The 19,004-nt window shown below is 39.6% G+C and overlaps 1 protein-coding gene and 1 non-coding gene across 2 annotated transcripts in view; one reads left to right on the top strand and one right to left on the bottom strand.

Annotated features, from left to right (window-relative positions):
* The window catches only part of LOC124721711 (metalloendopeptidase OMA1, mitochondrial-like), a 130,909-nt gene extending 113,443 nt beyond the window's left edge, over positions 1 to 17,466 (bottom strand). Inside the window, exon 1 of the mRNA XM_047246796.1 lies at positions 17,324 to 17,466. The gene's annotated coding sequence lies outside the window, so the exon portion shown is untranslated. The remainder of the gene's footprint in view (positions 1 to 17,323) is intronic.
* A 701-nt stretch (positions 17,467 to 18,167) lies between these two features.
* Trnat-ugu lies at positions 18,168 to 18,242 on the top strand. The gene has a single exon. It is a non-coding gene; the product is annotated as a tRNA-Thr (tRNA).
* The last annotated feature ends 762 nt before the right edge of the window (positions 18,243 to 19,004 follow it).

The following is a 19,004-nucleotide window of genomic DNA, read 5'->3' on the forward strand; positions in this document are numbered from 1 at the left end:
GCTGCTGTGGAGGCATTGTCACCCAACACCGAAGGCAGGGTGCTGGGAAAGTTAAAAGTCTGCCGCAGAGCAGCTAAAAGTGGGCAGTCCAGCAAGAGGTAGATGACTGTCATTTGGGAGACACAGCAACGGAGTAGGTAACCATGCCAGGTATGGCCAATGCGGAGCCGGCAGATAACAACTGATTCCCTGCGAGAGGCCTGCATGGAAGACTTCCACACATTCATAGTCTCCTTAATGACACACAGTTTGTTGTGCGTGCTGTTATGCCATTCCATCTCCCAAAGCTGGAAAACCCTGAGGTGTAAGACAGAACGCAGGTCAGCTTCAGAGATGCCTATCTCCAGAAGCAGTTTCCGCATCCCTTGTTTGGCCAGCCTGTCAGCAAGTTCATTGCTGGGTATTTCGACGTGTCCTAGGGTCCCCACAAACACCATGGAACGGTGGGACTGTTCCAGGGCATAGATGGACTCCTGAATGGATGCTACCAGAGGGTGGCAAGGGTAGCACTGACAGATAGCTTGTAGGTTGCTCAATGAGTCAGTACACAGGAGAAATGACTCGCCAGGGCACGAGCGGATGTACTCAAGAGCACAAGATATGGCCACCAGCTCTGCAGTGAAAACACTGCATCCAACTGGCAAGGAGTGCTGCTCAATACGTCCTCCATGAACATATGCGAAGCCTACATGACCATCAGCCATTGAGCCATCGGTGTAAACCACTTCAGAGCCCCACAACACGTCCAGAATCGAGAGGAAGTGACAGCGGAGAGCAGTGGGGTTAATGGAATCCTTAGGGCCATGCAAAAGGTCCAGACGAAGCTGCGGCTGAGGCGTACACCATGGAGGCATACGTGAACAGACCGCAAGTACAGGTGGTAAAGGGAAGGACTCCAGCTCGGAGAGAAGGGACCACACGCGAACCGCAATTGTTAGCCCGATCTGGGCCACCGATGTGGGAGATGGACTGCCATGGGCGGGCAAAGGAGACAGTAATTTTTACACACGTCTAATCTGCAGTGGAGGGACACCAGCCTCCAACAGTATGCCAGTCACTAGACTCATCCTAAAAGCTCCTGTCGTTAATCGAACCCCACAGTGGTGCACAGGGTTGAGTAAATGCAATGCTGAAGGCACTACCGAACCATAAATCACACTCCCACAGTCAATTCAGGATTGGACAAGGGGTCTGTAGAGCTGCAGCAGTGTACAGCGATCTGCATCCCAATTGGTGTTGCTCAGGCAACAGAGGGCATTGAGGTGCTGCCAGCACTTTTGCTTGAGCTGATGAAGATGAGGGAGCCAAGTCAATCGAGCATCGAAAACCAGTCCTAGGAATTGATATGTCCCCACTACAGTGAGTGGATCATCTTTAAGGTAAAATGCAGGTTCCAGATGAACAGTATGACGCCGACAGATGTGCATGACACACAACTTTGCGGCTAAAAACTGGAAGCCGTGGGCTAGAGCCCATGACTGCGCCTTGTGGATGGCTCCCTGGAAGCAACGCTCAGCAACAACAGTACTGGAGCAGCAGTACGAAATGCAGAAGTTGTCTGCATACAGAGAAGGTGAGACGGAGGGCCCAACAGCTGCTGCCAGACTGTTAATGGCCACTAAAAATAGAGAGAGACTCACTACAGAGCTCTGCGGGACTCCATTATCCTGGATATGGACGGAACTATGGGAGTCACCAACTTGGACACGGAAAGTATGGAGTGACAGGAAGTTTTGGATAAAAATCGGGAGTGGTCCCCGGAAACCCCAGTCATATAATGTGGCAAGGATTTGATGCCGCCAAGCGGTGTCGTATGCTTTATGTAAGTCAAAAAAGATGGCAATCAGGTGTTGGTGTCTGGAAAAGGCTGTTCGGATGGCAGACTCGATGGACACAAGATTATCAGTGCTAGAGCGACCCTGGTGGAAGCCATCCTGACATGGAGCCAGCAAGCCATGTGACTCCAGGACCCAACCCAACTGCCGACATACCATACGTTCCAGCAGCTTACAAAGAACGTTGGTGAGGCTGATGGGCCAATAGCTATCCACATCAAGCAGGTTTTTACTGGGTTTGAGCACCGGAATGATGGTGCTCTCCCGCCATTGCGATGGAAAGATGCCATCGCACCAGATCTGGTTGAAGATGACGAGAAGATGTCGCTTGTAGTCAGATGAGAGGTGTTTAATCATCTGGCTGTGGATGCGATCAGGCCCAGGAGCTGTGTTGGGGCAATGTGCAAGGGCACTGAGGACCATCTGTGTTGGTACATAACTCGCCATCTATGGTAACACCAGGGACAGCTGTTGGGACCTGGTACCCGAAAAGACGTTTGATCTTTGCCCAGACTTGGGAAGGTGACATGTGGCACCAAATGATGGAGGCGTGTCTCTCCAAACACTCCTTCTGTTGTTTGATAAGGTAGCAAACACGGGCACCGAGCCATTTAAAAGCTATGAGATGCTCCAGGGAAGGGTGCCGCTTATGCTGCTGTAGAGCTCGCCGACGCTCCTTAATTGCTTCAGTGACTTCCGACGACCACAAAGGGACTGCCTTAAGCCTCAGGCACCCTAAAGAGTGAGGGGTCACATTTTCTGCCACAGAAACAATTGTGCTAGTCACCTGCTCAACCATCACATCAATGTTACCGTGTGGGGGAGATTCAGTGGTGACAGCAGAGGTGAAAGTTCCCCAGTCCGCCTTGTTCAAAGCCCATCTGGGCAGGCGTCCGTGTGCCTGACTCTGGGGCAATGACAAGAAGATGGGGAAGTGGTCACTACCACACAGGTCGTCATGTGCTCTCCAGTGGATAGATGGAAGAAGTCCTGGGCTGCAAATAAATGGCCGAGTAACTACTATGAGCCACACTCAAATGTGTGGCGGCCCCAGTATTTAAGAGGCAGAGGTCAAATTGTGACAGTAAAGTTTCGACATCTCTGCCCAGGCCAGTATGCATGGTACCGACCCCACAAGGGGTTATGGGCATTAAAATCTCCCGGAAGTACGGAAGGTTTAGGGAGCTGTTCAATCAGTGCAGCTAATACATTCAGGGGTACTGCACCATCTGGAGGAAGATACACATTGCAAACAGTTACTTCCTGTGTCGTCCTTATTCTGACAGCCACAGCTTCAAGAGGGGTTTGAAGGGGCACATGTTCACTACAGACCGAGTTTAGGACATAAACGCAAACTCCACCTGACACTCGATTATAGTCGCTACGGTTCCTGTAATATCCCTTATAGCCGCGGAGTGCAGGGGTCTGCATTGCTGGGAACCAGGTTTCCTGGAGGGCAATGCAGATAGCAGGTGTAAAGCTTAACAGTTGCCATAGCTCAGCCAGGTGGTGGAAAAAACCGCCGCAATTCCCCTGGAGGATGACATCTTGAGACTGGGAAGACATGGAACATTCAATGAGGCAGTTTACGCCTCAGAGTCACCTGCTGCTACCGATCTATTGCCTGAGGGTCTGGCGAGATCTAGGTCTTCAGCAGATGCCAAAATCTCCACCCTATCCTCAACCGCAGAGCTTGTAGGTAGTGGCGGTATGGGTGCCACTGCAATTTCCTTGGTCTTAGGGGTTTTCTTTTATTATTTCTCTTGCTGCTCCTTGGGTTTCCCTGGCTGAGAGGACTTCACTGGCTGTCTCCAGGACTGAGGATGAGTGTGAAGCCCTACGATCAGCTGCTTTTGGGCTCTTCAGCCATTGGTGGGTGTCGTCATTCCCACTAGAAGAAACCTGGGGAGGGAGTGACCCAAGGGGACCCCTTCCTAGCGAGAGAAGCTGAAGAAGACTTGTGCTTCTCCAGCTTATGTGCAAACGTTCAGGCTTTTTTACACCAAGAGAGAGAGGCAGAGAGAGAGAGAGAGAGAGAGAGAGAGAGAGAGAGAGAGAGAGAGAGAGAGAGATAGTGATAGTACTGGTGGAACATAGCTGACAGTGACAGACCAGTTCTAGGAAAGGAGTGAAGAGGACAGTGCCAGGGGGTGAGAATAAAGTGAAAGTGGAAATGGGTGAGAGCCTGTGATCATGAGTGACAGAGTATATGACTATGACAATTAGTATGAGGAGAGAGAGATAGTGACAGTGAGAAGAGATAGCAGCAGTTGGAAGAAAGGAAGAAATGAAATATTAGCAGTAATAGACAGCAAGATGGAGATAGTGACAGTGGAAGGAGACTGGGGCTGTAACAAAGGAGACACTGACAGAGAGACACACAAAGAGTTAATGTCAATGAGATGGGCTGAATGAGAGAGAGAGAAATGGTAATTGTGAGTGGATGGGAATGAGTGACTTACAGCAATGGGCTAGCAGGTGTGAGAAAATTACAGCTAGGGGAGCTTATGGGAGTTTGAGGCGAGTTGTATGTTTAAAATAGTGTGACTGTTTTTACATGCCAAAATTTTGAGAAAATGTTTAAAGGTGCTGAGGAAGGAAGAATGAGGCAGCCGGTACCCCATTTTTCAGTCAGAGTCTCTTAAATTAAGATATTTACATGTTTTATGCTCTGATAGCAGCATTTGTCCACTAGTTCACAGTATCATGCTTTCATTCCCATTTGTCAACTTGCAGAACCTCAACATTGTCTATACTGCTGTGTCAACTTATAACCAAAATATGATTATATGATGTATCTTCACATAAATATGATTGGCTTAAAGAATTTTTGGATTATAAGACTTAGTATGTTATACTGGAAGAGGAAATGTTCAAAAGAAATGAAAGTAACATCAGTTTCCTGCAAAGGAAGACAAGTTGCACTGCTAATGTCCTCATGCACAGAAAAAAGTTATCAGATAGGCTCAGACTGTTCCCATGAAAGGCTGTTGTCCACAGAAAAGAATCACCACTAGATGATCATACAGAAATGCAGAACATAATTTCCATGTCTTGTGATTAATAGCAACCCTCTAAAATGTGGATACATGCAAGTTAATGGCCATAAGAAAATGAACCCAGTAGCATCCAATACAATATTAGTGGTAACTTCTGGACTGTCACACATTGTTTTCATACCCAGGGGCTGTACTCGGAAATGGCATTTAATAGGGGTAAATCGGTGGTAAGGTGAATGGAGAACTACTCAGATTTGTTGGGAGGGGTCTAGGAAATACCACTGTAATTCTGATGGAATTTGAAGTGCTTGTCAAGTAAGTAAGCCAGTAGAGCCTACCCATCAAACAAAATTCACAGACAAGCTGCTAGAATCTTAACAGGTCAATACAGCTCATGCAAAAGTGTAATAGGCAAAAATCAAACAATGGAAAATCCAGGATGGAATGTAAAAATACTACAAAAATTATAGCTGAATAATAGTCTAGACTGCTTATGAATTATTATTTACTACATAACATGTTTTGGCTACTGTCTTCATCAGATCCAAACTAACTTCTGAAACATGGTCAGTGTAAGTGTGAGGTAAAACCTATGGCCCAATAAATGGATCACAAGTCCAACTGAGTCACTGTGATGTGGTGTAGTATTACAGTAAAAGAGACACTCTCCTGAACCTTCTACACTAAGAATTTTATTGGATGCCCTACAACTCTGTAGTCATACATTCAGTGGCTCTTGCATGAAATTTGTATGAGACACTGGTCACAGTGACTTGCTGGCCCTTTTAAGAAACCCTGCTGGTAAAAGTTGGTCTAAAATTAGGAAGTAGCCGTGGTTGACATCAGCACTACATGAGGACATGAAATGAGAATATTAAACGTCAGCCCAAGTTTAAAGATTGAATGTATCCTCAGTTCTATTCAATCTTTGCGATTTAGTTCAAATCTGTAGTTCATGTTACAATAAATAGACAGATCAACATTTACAGATAATAAACAAGCAATTTTAGTTATCCGAAGCAGTCATAAGCTGCAGTCAGGTGTGCATGAAAAAAATTTTATGTTCTACACAGTAAAAAGACTCAGCAAGGTTATAGAAATACCAACAAGACTTTCTCCAAGTTTCATTTTGCCAGAACTTCAGTTATGAAATTTAAAAAAAAAATGCTTACTGTTGAGAGAAGCCTTGTGGAAGCTGAATTGAGAGATTGTTAATATATTACAGCTAACTTTCTCAAAACTTTTGTATAAAAAAATTAAAACTGCAAAAATTAGAAGCTGTGAAATGTTTGTAAACAGATATTCTGTGCTTGTTTACACTTTTACAAAAGGGCATTACAAATACGCATTGCAGTCTGTCAGAAAATGCCACTGGGTTGTTAACTGGGGGCACAGATTTGCGATAGCATGTCACATGAAATGTAGCACATGAATTTAATGCTTTGTCACAAACACCCTTATAGCTGGAATCAATACTGTTATTTCATTAATAAATGGTTTCTATGGTATTTTAGAAGGTTTTGTCGAAGAAACTGCTACCTGCCTATGCTGTCTGCAACATTACAGCTAATTCAACTTGGCGCTTTTCTACAATATGATTGAAAGCATTTAGCCTAGAGGCAAGACCTTCATTCTATAAGTGAAAAGAATTTTCAGCATGCAGCTTCCATTTATGTTTACTTTTCATACCTGTTTTAGAGAATTACAGCTGGATTTTCTCAATCCAAATAATTTATTTAAAATATTAGGGTTTTCCAAGTACTACACTAATAGCACATCAGAGTAATGAACCATCAGTAATTAAAAAGAGTGAAACGCCTTCAAGAAACTGCATATGTTGATCCCAAATAGGCACCATATACAAGAATGAAATTAAAAAGATCAGATATGTGAGTGACGGATGATGTTTACCTTCGTCTCCCCACCCCCATGATTGTCAAGGGACTGCACCTCATTTACATCGTCATTTTAATGTTTATTACATAATAATAGTTCACATCAGTATTGCATTTTTCATTTTTATTATATGGTGTAGGATTGCACAGTATTAATTGTAATTTAAATTCAGTTCTCGATAATAGAAGGAAGGAATAACTAGTGTTAAACATCCTGCTGATAGTAAGGTCATCAAGAGATTGATCACAAGCTCTACTTGGTGAAGGATAGGGAAGGAAATAGGCTGAACAGTATGTTTCACTATTATTATATGACCCTCTTACTATGTTAAATCAAGTATTATGGGTTTAATATCCAGTTCATTAAATACTGCAGAACCTAAAAACTGTCCGTGGCAGTCATGCTTTGTCCTTGAAAACAATGTTAATGTGAGGTATTGGCCAAAGCAATTATAATTACATTAGCAATTATAAATCTATACAATAAAAAAAATTCTGGCATAAAATTATCATAAAAGCCACCATGTATCCATGACTGCCCAATTACTTTTGCTAAATATTAACACACTTGACAAGTGACTGGTATGGATTGGAACATACCCTTCTAGCAGTGGCTTGTTCTGGAAACAATTCCTAGACTGTGGCTAAGCAATTTATCCACAATATCCTTCCTAGAGTGCTAATCTCACAAAGAGTACAGGAGAATAATTGAGGAGTTTGGAAGGTATGAGAAGAGGTACTGCTGGAAGTAAAGCTATGAAGGTAGGTCGCAAACTGTGCTTGGGTAGCCCTGTCACTAGAGCACTTGCCCACAACAAGCAAAGAGACAGGTTTGGGTCCTAATCCAACACATGAGTTTGATATGTAAGTTGGTAATTAGAGCACACTCCACTGTAATGTGAAAATTCATTCTGGAATATAATTACCTATAACACACTTGAACATTTCAGCCACAAATAACAAAAATGTCTTAAATTTGCTTTTAAATGGTTTACCATTTATTAACTCCCACATAATCCAACCAAACCATGCTATATTCTGTTGGAATTATGAACGGCTGTACAAATTTTATTGGGTAAAACTTTTAGGTACTCACATTAATTGCAAAGTACCATTCACACCTGGAATAACTTACCTCTGGTATCTTATCTCATGCAGAAACAGTCATGGTGAACAATGACTTTCTTCAAGTGCCTATTGTGTGTTATTCTGATCCTATATTTCATTGGACACGTTTGTTCGAGACAGTCCTTATACATTAACACTTCCATTGCATGAAAAAAAAGTCTTTGAAAAATTGTCCTTTTTTTTACCCAGCTCTTAGCATTTATGACAGTTAAATTGAAGATTAAGTACAGAAACTCTCACCAAGTGAATCCACAAAAACTTTACAAAGAACTCTGCAGAGTCCATGCCACCAATTTTTTTTATTTTTTTTTATTTTATTTTTTTATTGTATTGACAATATAAGGAAATGTATAGATTGCAACTCACAATAAAGATGACCTCTTGAGATGCAGACAGGCACAATGAAAAGACTGTCACACATTTAGCTTTTGGCCAAAGCCTTATTCAGAAAGGCAACAGAGATACACATTCATTCACACAAGCAATCACACCTCATGCACACACACTGCTGCCAGTTCAAGCTGCCAGAGATGGCTGTTATGTGTGTATGAGGTGTGTTTGGTTTGTGTGCACGCGCACGTGCTTTCCTTTCCTGAAGAAGGCCTTGGGCGAAAGATAAATGTATAGCAGTGTTTTCATTGTGTCTGTTTGCATTCAACATGTCACCTTTCCTTATATTGTTGATATTACAATCCGTAGTTTTCATTGCTTTAAGTTTTTTTATATGCATGATAATGACATTACCAAAACCATGTTTCTTTTACTTTTAGTAATTAATGTATTATTATGTACTATATTAATAAGGACCAATGACAAAGCCAATTTATGTGCAAGATAAACAATAGATAATGCATTTTATGTACAATCTTAGATTGCTTAAAGTGAATTCTAGGATGGCATTGTTGAAGAGCCTGCACAGGATTTCACCCATTGAAACAGCGTATTATTAGTGTTGTTGTTAGTGTGAGGGCACAACAGACTGGCCTTTAGTGCCTGTGGGCAACCCCAGCATTCACCTTAAGCAACCATGGAAAACCTAAATCTTGATGTCATACATGTGTTTGAATCTTGCTTCTTCTAAATGCAGGCATATTACTCAGTTTTAATTGTGTGTATATAAAATCACTGTTTATAACTGTCCCACCCCCATACAAAACATTGTTTTATTTTATTACTTTATATTTAAAATTATGGGCCTGTTAATTAAAATTTTTATGATTCTAACAGCACATGCCTTTAATTCTGCACGTTTTGTCATTCTGCCTCTCATGAGAAACTGCTAGGGAAAAACGAGGTTAACAAACATAAGATTTTTTTCTACATTTACATCCATTTTCCACACATCACTATGAAGTGTATGGCATACTGTGCTTCCCATTGTATTAGTTATTAGCACTTCTTCCTGTTCCATTCACATATGGACCACGGGGAGAATGGCTGTTTAATCATCTCTACGGGCACTGTAATTAATCTAATTTTATAGTTGCAACCTTAAGGGAGCATCATGAAGGGGATGTAGTATATTTCTAGATTCATCATTTAAAGCTGGTTCTTGCTAGTAGGCTTTCTTGGGATGGCTTGTATCTATCTTAAAGTATTTACCAGTTTAGTTTCTTCTGCATCTACGTGAAACTCTCCCAGATATCAAACAAAACATTCATGCTGTCCTCCTCTGCATACATTCAAAATTCTCCATAAATCCTATTTTGTAGAGGTATATCTGAGGAATATTCTAGGATAGGTCACGTAAGTGTTTTGTAAGCAATAGCCTTTGTAGATCGATTGCATTTTCCTAATGCTCTACCAATGAACCAAAATCTGCCACCTGATTTACCTATGACTGAGCCTATGTGATTGTTTCATTTCATATCCAACAAACTGTTACACCCATATATTTGTACGAGTTGACCAATTCTAATTATGAGTCATTGATATTTTAGTCACACGATACTACTTTTTTTCCACTTTGTGAAAAGTACAATTTAACATCTTCAACATTTAAAGCAAGTTGCCAATCTTTGCAATACTTTGAAATCTTATCACGATCTGACAATTTTTGTGCAGCTTAAAAGACAGTATTTGATTATACACGACTGCATCATGTGTGAAAAGTCCGAGGTTACTGTTAACATTATCTGCAAGGTCATTACTATACAAAGCGAGCAGCAAGGATTAATGCACACTTGAAGGTACTTCTACATCTGTCAATAACCCTCCATCCAAGATAACATGCTGCAGTCTCCCTGCCACGAAATCATCAATCTAGTCACAAATTACACTCAGTACCCCATATGAACATACCTTCGATAATAAGCTTAGGTGTGGTTCTGAGTCTACTATTTGTTGGAAATCAAGAAATACTGCATCTAACTGGCTGTCTTCATCCATGGCTTTCAGGATGTCACGTGAGAAAAGTGCAAGTTGGGTTTCACATTATAAGTGTTTTCGGAATCCATATTGGTTGGGATGAAGGACGACATTCTGTTCAAGATACCTCATTATGTTTTAGTTCAGAATACATGTTAAGATTTTGCAACAAATGGATGCCAATGGTACTGGGCAGTAGTTCTATGGATCATTTTGGCTAATCCTCTTACAAGATTGTGATCTGTGCTTTCTTCCAGCTTCTGGGGATGGTTTTTCGCCTAAGGAGTCTACAGTAGATTATGGTTCAATGAGGGGTTAACTCTGCCACAAATTCAATATAGAACCTGATAGGAATTCCACTGGACCTGGTGTTGTGTTCAGTTTTAGCAGTTTAATCTGTTTTTCAACACCACTTGACTAAATCTATATCACTCATATATGCAGTGGTCAAGAATTAAAGTGGAGCAATACTCCTGGATTTTCTTTTGTAAAGGAACATTTGTAAATGGAATTCAGCATTTCTGTTTTTCCTTTGCTACCCTCAGTTTCATTTCCTGTCATCCATATGGGTCTGGGACTAGTCTTGGAATGATTAATAGCCTTCACACACAACCAGAACTACTTCAGGTTTGGTGAGAGATTCTTTGATATTATTCTGCTATGACACTCGCTGAAGGCTTGAAGCATAGCCTTCTTGACAGCCAAATGTTTTTCATCCAGAACCTCACTATCCATGACATTCTGCTTTACTTTACACCTATCATGCAGTACACACTGTTTCTTTACAAGTTTGCTTACAGTTCCATCATTAACTGTTCTACTGGGTACATATCTATTAAGTGCATGGTCAACTATTCTAAACCCAACCCACAGCTCTCCGTTCTCCCCTCCAAAGCTAAATGTTTAGAGTTCTTCATTGGGATACGACACTGCTGCTGTTCACTTGTTTGCTCACCATATAAATCATTTTACTTGTTTTAGTTGCCCTTTGTGCTTCAGTGGTAATTGTTGCTACATCTGCCTTACGGTCACTGTTACCAGTTTTACTGTGGACCTCCTCAAAGGGGTCCGGTGTCTTTGTTGCACTAGATTTAATGTATTTCCATCACGAATGGGTTTCTGAACTATTACTCTCATTATTTTTCAGAGAATGCATTTTGCAATGAGTCACAGGATATTTGTCTCCTGTCACAAACACCACTTACAAAACTGGAACTTTTGTCAAATGACTTGGGTGATTTATGCCTTCTCTGATGATGACAGTGCAATTGGTGAAGTTACATCTGGAGGTGAGTCTGGTTGTTGATACAAGGCTCTGATTATAAGATTATGCTCACCTTTATTAATGAATCTTGCAGAGAAAATCTCATGCTCAGTTTCATTTTCTGTTCAGTGGATTTGAGTTTCTTGTCTACTGTGAAAAATACACTTCTATTTCCATTTCTATATCATCTCAATACACACTTAAATTTTCCTCAAAAATCTCACTGCTATCAATTTTGGGTGTTAACCACCTTTCTGTAACTAGTATTACATGAGCTCCATTGTGTTTTCAGGGAGCTTTAAACTATGACACTTTGTTCTGAACACTCCAGCAGTTAATCACAACAATTTTAATAGTATCACCTATAGGGGGTTTTCTTTTTTTTTATAAAGTGACACTTCAAAGCCTCTACAGCTATCATTATCTAGACTTTTTGGAATGTCATCTAATCTAAAAAAAAGTGTGCACCCCCACAAAAATCAACTATCTGGAAAGCAGTCTCTGAAGGTTTAGTGGGGACCCTATTGTTCTCAACCCTGTGACACTTGTCCAGGAAGTCACAGCCTAGCTTGTCGCAGAACCTTCAAAGTCTCTGAATCAGTCTCTCCATTCCGATCAGAATCAGGCGGCCACAATGAGTTCTTGGAGCAACGCTGCAAACTGTGAGCTTCACTGAAACTCTGTGATCAAGACTGGTCTTCTCACCCTTCTCTGCCAATTGCTGGAATGATCCAAGTCTGACCTTGGAGCCCAGATAACAGGGATCATTTGTTCCAATGTGTGCCACAATCTGTAATTGGTTGCACTCTGTTCTCTGAATGGCAGTTGGAACAGGCTCTTCAACACGTTGAATGATGCTCCCAGATATTTACACTGAGTGCTCCTGGTGTTTCCTCTCATCCCTTGCCATCATTTTCCAAAGGAGTACCATTATAGACCATACATTTGAACTGCTGGTGATTAATACACCCTAACCATTTGTATTTGCCTTTTTTGGCCACAGAACACAGTAGGTTTCCCAACAAGTGAGATGAGTCTCACTGGCTCAGTTTTTATTTCAGTGGAAGACAGCACCTCAAACTTGTTGGTTAAGTTGATAGTTGTAACAAAACACCTCAGGTTTTCCCTGGGCCCTGTCTCCCCTGTAAAGGGTGCCTAGCTCTAACACTGACAAAGCACTCACAGAGAACTGGATAAGTAGTGACAGATTCCACACCTCTACTGGACAAGACAGTATCCACAGGAGAGGGTAATACTTGAGCTATCTTTGGTATCCCTAGAACAGGACTCTGGAGAACCCTCCCAAAACACCCATTTACAGCAGCTTCCAATCATTTGACAGTATTAAGACAATGTCCAACTGCTTACAAATGTCAGCGAACTCATCCCACATTCAAGAACAGCTTCACCGTGGGGCTGCATTGGAGCCGGTGCAATGTTTTACTGTTTTACAGAGCAGTAAACAAACAACTTTGAAACAAGCTTGGTGACACTATACCACGTGAAAAATGATTTGCAATCTTCACTGTCCAAATTACATTCACGTATCCTCGAGCATCTTCTCAGGGCTGAAATTTTATTTGCTATCAAAAGATAATATAGTACACTGCTACAAGTTTTCTGATGTATTTGACCTCATATTTAAGTTACAAGCAACAAAATTTTGCATTTGGTTGTCACACGTTAAAAAGCTTGTAATAATAATTCTGCCCCTCTTAATTACTGTGATATTCACTCACTTTCAATACTCATAACTGGCAGCAGCAGTGGTATTACAGACAAAATGGGAAACTTGTCTATTTACTATTATTAGAGTACAAAAACAGCTTGCTCACTAATTTCTAAGAAATGTATTGGATATGGCTGAACCCACAATGTCACTTTTGATTAGTACACAAACTGAAATATACCTTCACATTCCAAATGCTACTGTGGACTAAAATTTCTGCTAATGTCATATCTTCAAGCTATATTTGCCCATTGTAACATTCCAATGTCTCTCCCATTGGAACTCATTTGTATGAACACTGACATATACAAAAACAAAAGTATTCATGAATATGCTAGAATCCACCAGGTTTGACCATTAATGCTATCAAACCCATTGGTGATTACGAAGTCAGTCAGTTTCATGTTCTACAGATCATTTTGTACAATAAATCGCAATGTGGAAAAAGTCATTTTACATTCACATTGCAAATTAATTTGTAAATGTGGCTGCATGCTGAACATTTATTTTTTGTTAATAAAAGAAAAGAGAAAAAATAAAGATAGAAACAAAAAGAACAACATACAGATGTGAGTTAGTAATTGCTACCCACCACCTTTTACACGTTACAATAACAGAAATTTTTATACAGAGTGGAGTTGTCATGGAGAAACTTTTCAGTTTGTTTTTAAATTTAACTTTGCTGCTGCCAGACATTTTATATCTCCAGCTAAGTATGCAAACATTTTTAGCTGCAGCATTATACAGCCCTTTTTGTGCTAAACACAACCTTAATGTCGAGCAATGAATGTCATTTTTTACCTTCTGGTATTGTAATTATGTATATCACTGTTCCATCTGAACTGCAGTGAATTATTTACAAAAAACTTCAGGAGGGAATAAATATGCTATGAAACAGTAGTCAGAATGCCCAACTCCTTAAACAGATGCCTACTACATGATCGTGGGTGAGCCCCATATATTTCTTACAGCATGTTTTTGAGCCATGAAGACTTTCTTTTTAAAGTTGATTTAGTCTAAAACATAATTCCATATGACATTTTTGAATGAAAATATGTCAACTTACTGATTTCTCTCTCCCTAAGATTTGCAACGATTCTAAGTGCAAATGTGGCTGAACTAAGTTGATTTAGGAGGTAGAGAATGTTCTTTTCCAAGTTTAAATTCTCATCAATATGCACACACAAAAATTTTGAAGTTCCCACCAAATTTATTATTTCCTCACCTGGTGTTACATTTGTCACTGGAGTAGCACCCCTTTTTAAAATTGAGAGAGAGACCATTTGCATAAAATCAGTCAATGATACTTTTGAGAACATTGTTTACCATTCATTCTGTTTCTGTACATATACCTGGATTAATTACAATACTATTGTCATCTGTAAAAAGAACTAATTCTGCTTATTGTATATTAGATGGATGATTGTTTTTATGAGAAACAATACTGGCCTTAAGACTGAGCCTTGTAGAATCTCACAAGTGATTTCTTCCCAGTTGGAATAACACAGCCCGACTATATTGGCTGGATTACTAAGTACAACTTTCTGCATTCTTTTCGATAGATATGATATCGACTGGTTGGCTATACCCTCAAATGCCTAAAACTTCAATTTATCTACAAGAATACTGTGATTCACACAGTCAAATGTTTTAGATAGGTTGACAAAATACCAACCAGCACTATTTTACTATTTAATGCACGTAAAATTTTGTGAGTGAACACTGTCATTAGAGAATCTCTTCTTAAATCCAAACAGTAATTTGCTGAGGATATTATTGTTCCTCAGGTGAGATACCTTCACAAAAATTTTAGAAAATGTCAGCAGTGAACAACTGTACAACCACCATGGTGAACCTATAAAATCTGTAAAGCCAAATGAAGTGAATGCATTAAAGATGAAAGGTAAGAGTTAACAATAAAACAAAAACGAGGCACAGAACTAACTTTATCGAAGCTGTGTCGTCACATTCATCAAAAGACATGTAAGGAAACTTACTGCTCCTGTTACCTTAGTCTATTATTCATCTCATGATTACCCTCACATGATATATCTTCCAATATGATAGACTACATTAATTTATGGAATGTCTTGTTGATGATACAGTCATTAGAGACAGATATCAAGCTTTTTAAATAAACCAGTCTGTATTTCATCTTAAACATTTCAGGGAAATTATACAAAATCTAGATCTCAGTGACTAGACAGGGATATGAACAGTGTCTCATCCAAATGTGAGTCCAATGTCTGAAACACTGCACTATTTCATTCAGTGAGTAATCTGAAATAAAACTGGTAAGACATAACAGCAGAGTCAGATTTATGGCTAAGCATACATCACGTATCCACTACACCTAGTTATTGGAAGTATTACATTACACTTTTTGAATACCAATATCACGAAACCAAACTCTTTTATGGTGTATTTATTTATTCAATCACACTTATGGATTTTAAGACACTCAATAGCATTCTTAGTAACTTAAAATATACTTTACAATGGGGGTTGACATGTTACAAAGCTTAGCTACATACAGAATAGTATCAGTCCCTGCCAATGACAGTACACATGACAAATGGAGAGAAAGGAAGATCAAAGATTCAGCAAACATTATTTCTCAATTCTGTACAATGTGGTTAATGGTTAAATGTTGAGCTGCATGCTGTTAAGTAGGTAACTTCACATACATGACAGAATACAACAGTAGAAAATACAAGTAGTTTAGAAAGAACATACAATTTTGGTATTTTGAAATGTTAAATATATAACATCATCTTTTGAGCTATTTTCAAATTTTGATATTCAAAATTTCCAAAAATTTAAACTGTTCTAAGAAATATCTGGAGAACTGCTGGATGTAACTTCCTGCCACATTGTTTCAGGGTAGAATCTTCTGGTCATCTTCTGGTACATAATCACTCAATATAAAGTTTGGACATATGTTGAAAATAACATTCATAGTTTCCTCCAAAGCCCCCCCCCCCCCCCCCCCTGCCCGTATAGTTAGCTGATTATCTTCAAACCAAGTATTATGTAACTTAATAAACACTTTGTTCCGTGGTTTTAGTATGCTACACTTTTCCCAAAAATAAAAACATTGTCTGGATTGAGTCATGCAAACCATTAAGGTGCCTGTATTGTAGGGCATGCCATTTAAAACGATTATAAGTAGCAGTGGTCCATGCAATGATCCTTGTGGAACATCTCATGAGTGATTCCAGACCTATGCCTTTTGGTTACAGTGCTTTCTGTTGCTGAAATTAGTTTTAATGAGGGCAAGTTAAAAATGTAAAGCTGTTCTGACACCCATATGTCAGTTTAAACACCACAGTGCTTTGCTAGGTAACATCCTATTGGAGGTGGTATGCTGTTGCCTTCGTCCTACAACTGAGACTACTTAGCCAGCCACTTATGGTGAGTGGGAGTGGAAGTTACAGATAAACATTCTAGATTGACTGGGGGCCGAAAACACGAGCTTCAGATCAGTAGTCTGGTTCGTTAAGACTGAGTCACATAGGCGTAATTCTATTTTACTCGGCTTAACACTGGCATCGTTGTTGATAACCAACGGGCTAAGTGGAACGAGAAGTAGAAGTAGAAGCAGTGGCAGTAATGTCATTTGAAAATTTTTCATAACTTCTACCTGTCCCTAATACTGTCTTAACGATCCTCATTGCACACATGTATTTATTATTGTAATTTTCGATGCAGTCATTTATCCTACATTTGATCGTGGTGTACCATGTATTTAGTCTGTACAGGTTAATGAGGGTGCTTTATCTATACTATCAATATTTACCGTATCACGACAAGTTACTATAAACAACCCTAGTTTTTAGAGATAAATTACTACCAATTAACGTAAAATTTCGTGGCAAAGTTTCCCGACTGTTGTTTTCAGTATCAGTTCCAGCAGCTTATTTGTCAATCATTTTACAAATATTTGGACACGATGAATTACAAATGCCTCAGAGAATGTTGATAAACTCATCGATTCCACGACCAGGCGATAGAAATATTCTTTACTTGGCTATTTTCCCTAATTTACACGTCAAAGAAATAGATCGACTGGAAAATTAATTAAACTTTATTATCCAACAACTTACATTTAGGACTTCCACCTATTACTACAGGGAGGAGTGACCAAATGGTAAAGCAGATTCAATTCTACATCTTAAACTTCGGTCGCCACAAAATTTCACAAAACATCATTTACTGATGTTCACTAGCAGAAAACATATTAAGACTTGCTTTGGCTCAAAGTCATTCGCTCACAGAGATATTCATTGTGACAGAGTAACTCATTCCTCAGAATACGTAATAGTGCAAGTAATCAATACCGCATTGGCAAGCAGCTTAAATATCAAGAATCAGTGTTTGCTTCGAAAAAATTATTTTTGTATTTAGACAGCTGAAGTCAAAAAATTTAAGTAGATAACGAATATTAATTAAGACTGTCTTAACAGCAGAACTACCAAACCTCAAATATTCTCAAACTGATTAACTTAAAATCCTACTTTTGTGATGTGTAAATATCGAATACTGTATAAAAGTTTTATATAATATTGATAATTTTACGTTATCCAGGAGGTCCGGCATTCTTATTGATTCTTCAGTACATTACAAAGAAAGACAAAATTTTAATCATTGGACTAGACTTTGTTTTGGAGTTGTTCTGTAGATGAAATGATAATTAAATGGACACCCTAGCTGCAAGCAGGCGTTAATACACTTCATTGGGGACATGTTGAAAATGTGTGCCCTGACCGGGACTCGAACCCAGGATTTCCTGCTTACATGGCAGAAGCTCTATCCATCTGAGCCTAATAGAGTATGATGGGCAAACATCTATTAGGCACACTACGAATGTAGTGTTGTGGACATGTTGGTAATGTGGATCTCACGGGGAGTGTGCAAGGGATAAGTCCCTGCAGATGCACTATCCTCTGTGCCCACGGTGGCTCAGATGGATAGAGCGTCTGCCATGTAAGCAGGAGATCCCAGGTTCGAGTCCCGGTCGGGGCACACATTTTCAACATGTCCCCAATGAAGTGTATCAACGCCTGCTTGCAGCTAGGGTGTCCATTTAATTATCATTTCATTTCTAGCAAAGCTGCATGGTCATTCACGGTAACTGTTCTTTCGGGAACAGATACTACCGTCATATATTGTTCTGTAGAGTTGACTGGTCTGAATACTGTGTTTATAACAATCTGTAGAATTCCTGGATACACTGTAACATAGGTGTTCGTATTTAAAGACCAATGTCTCTTGGAAAAATTCAGAAACGGGGTAATAAACTTAAAATAAAATGTGTTAGCTGAAACCAGTGTATCATCGAAATTCCGTGACTTCATTTAAAAATCTGGTTTCCAGTTAAATTTTTGTGAAGGCACTAGAAAAATCAGCAGTGCATTGGTATTATTATCTACAAATGTGACAACACAAATAAGTACTGCTCAAACCATGTATTTCAAATCATTCATCTCTGCTATTGAGTCAACAAAATCAAATAAATTATAGACTCCAGAAATGCATAAAAAAGGAATTTCAGCAAAAGTAATATGGATATTCCCAACAGTAAACTAAGTGTTGTAAGCTGACCTGTAGACCACTACAGGTCAAGCATCAGAAACTATGACAAGTTCTTAAACTGTTTCTTAACTGTACTCAATTAATCTTCTCCTACCAGAACTTGGCTAAAGAATGTAAGCAGCAAACTTAAGTGGATTACACCAGAAATAAAAATCTCTACTATCAAAAGGAAATAGCTTCACAATGAGCTAA

Source organism: Schistocerca piceifrons, chromosome X, assembly GCF_021461385.2.
Source record: "Schistocerca piceifrons isolate TAMUIC-IGC-003096 chromosome X, iqSchPice1.1, whole genome shotgun sequence".
Taxonomy (NCBI): domain Eukaryota; kingdom Metazoa; phylum Arthropoda; class Insecta; order Orthoptera; family Acrididae; genus Schistocerca; species Schistocerca piceifrons.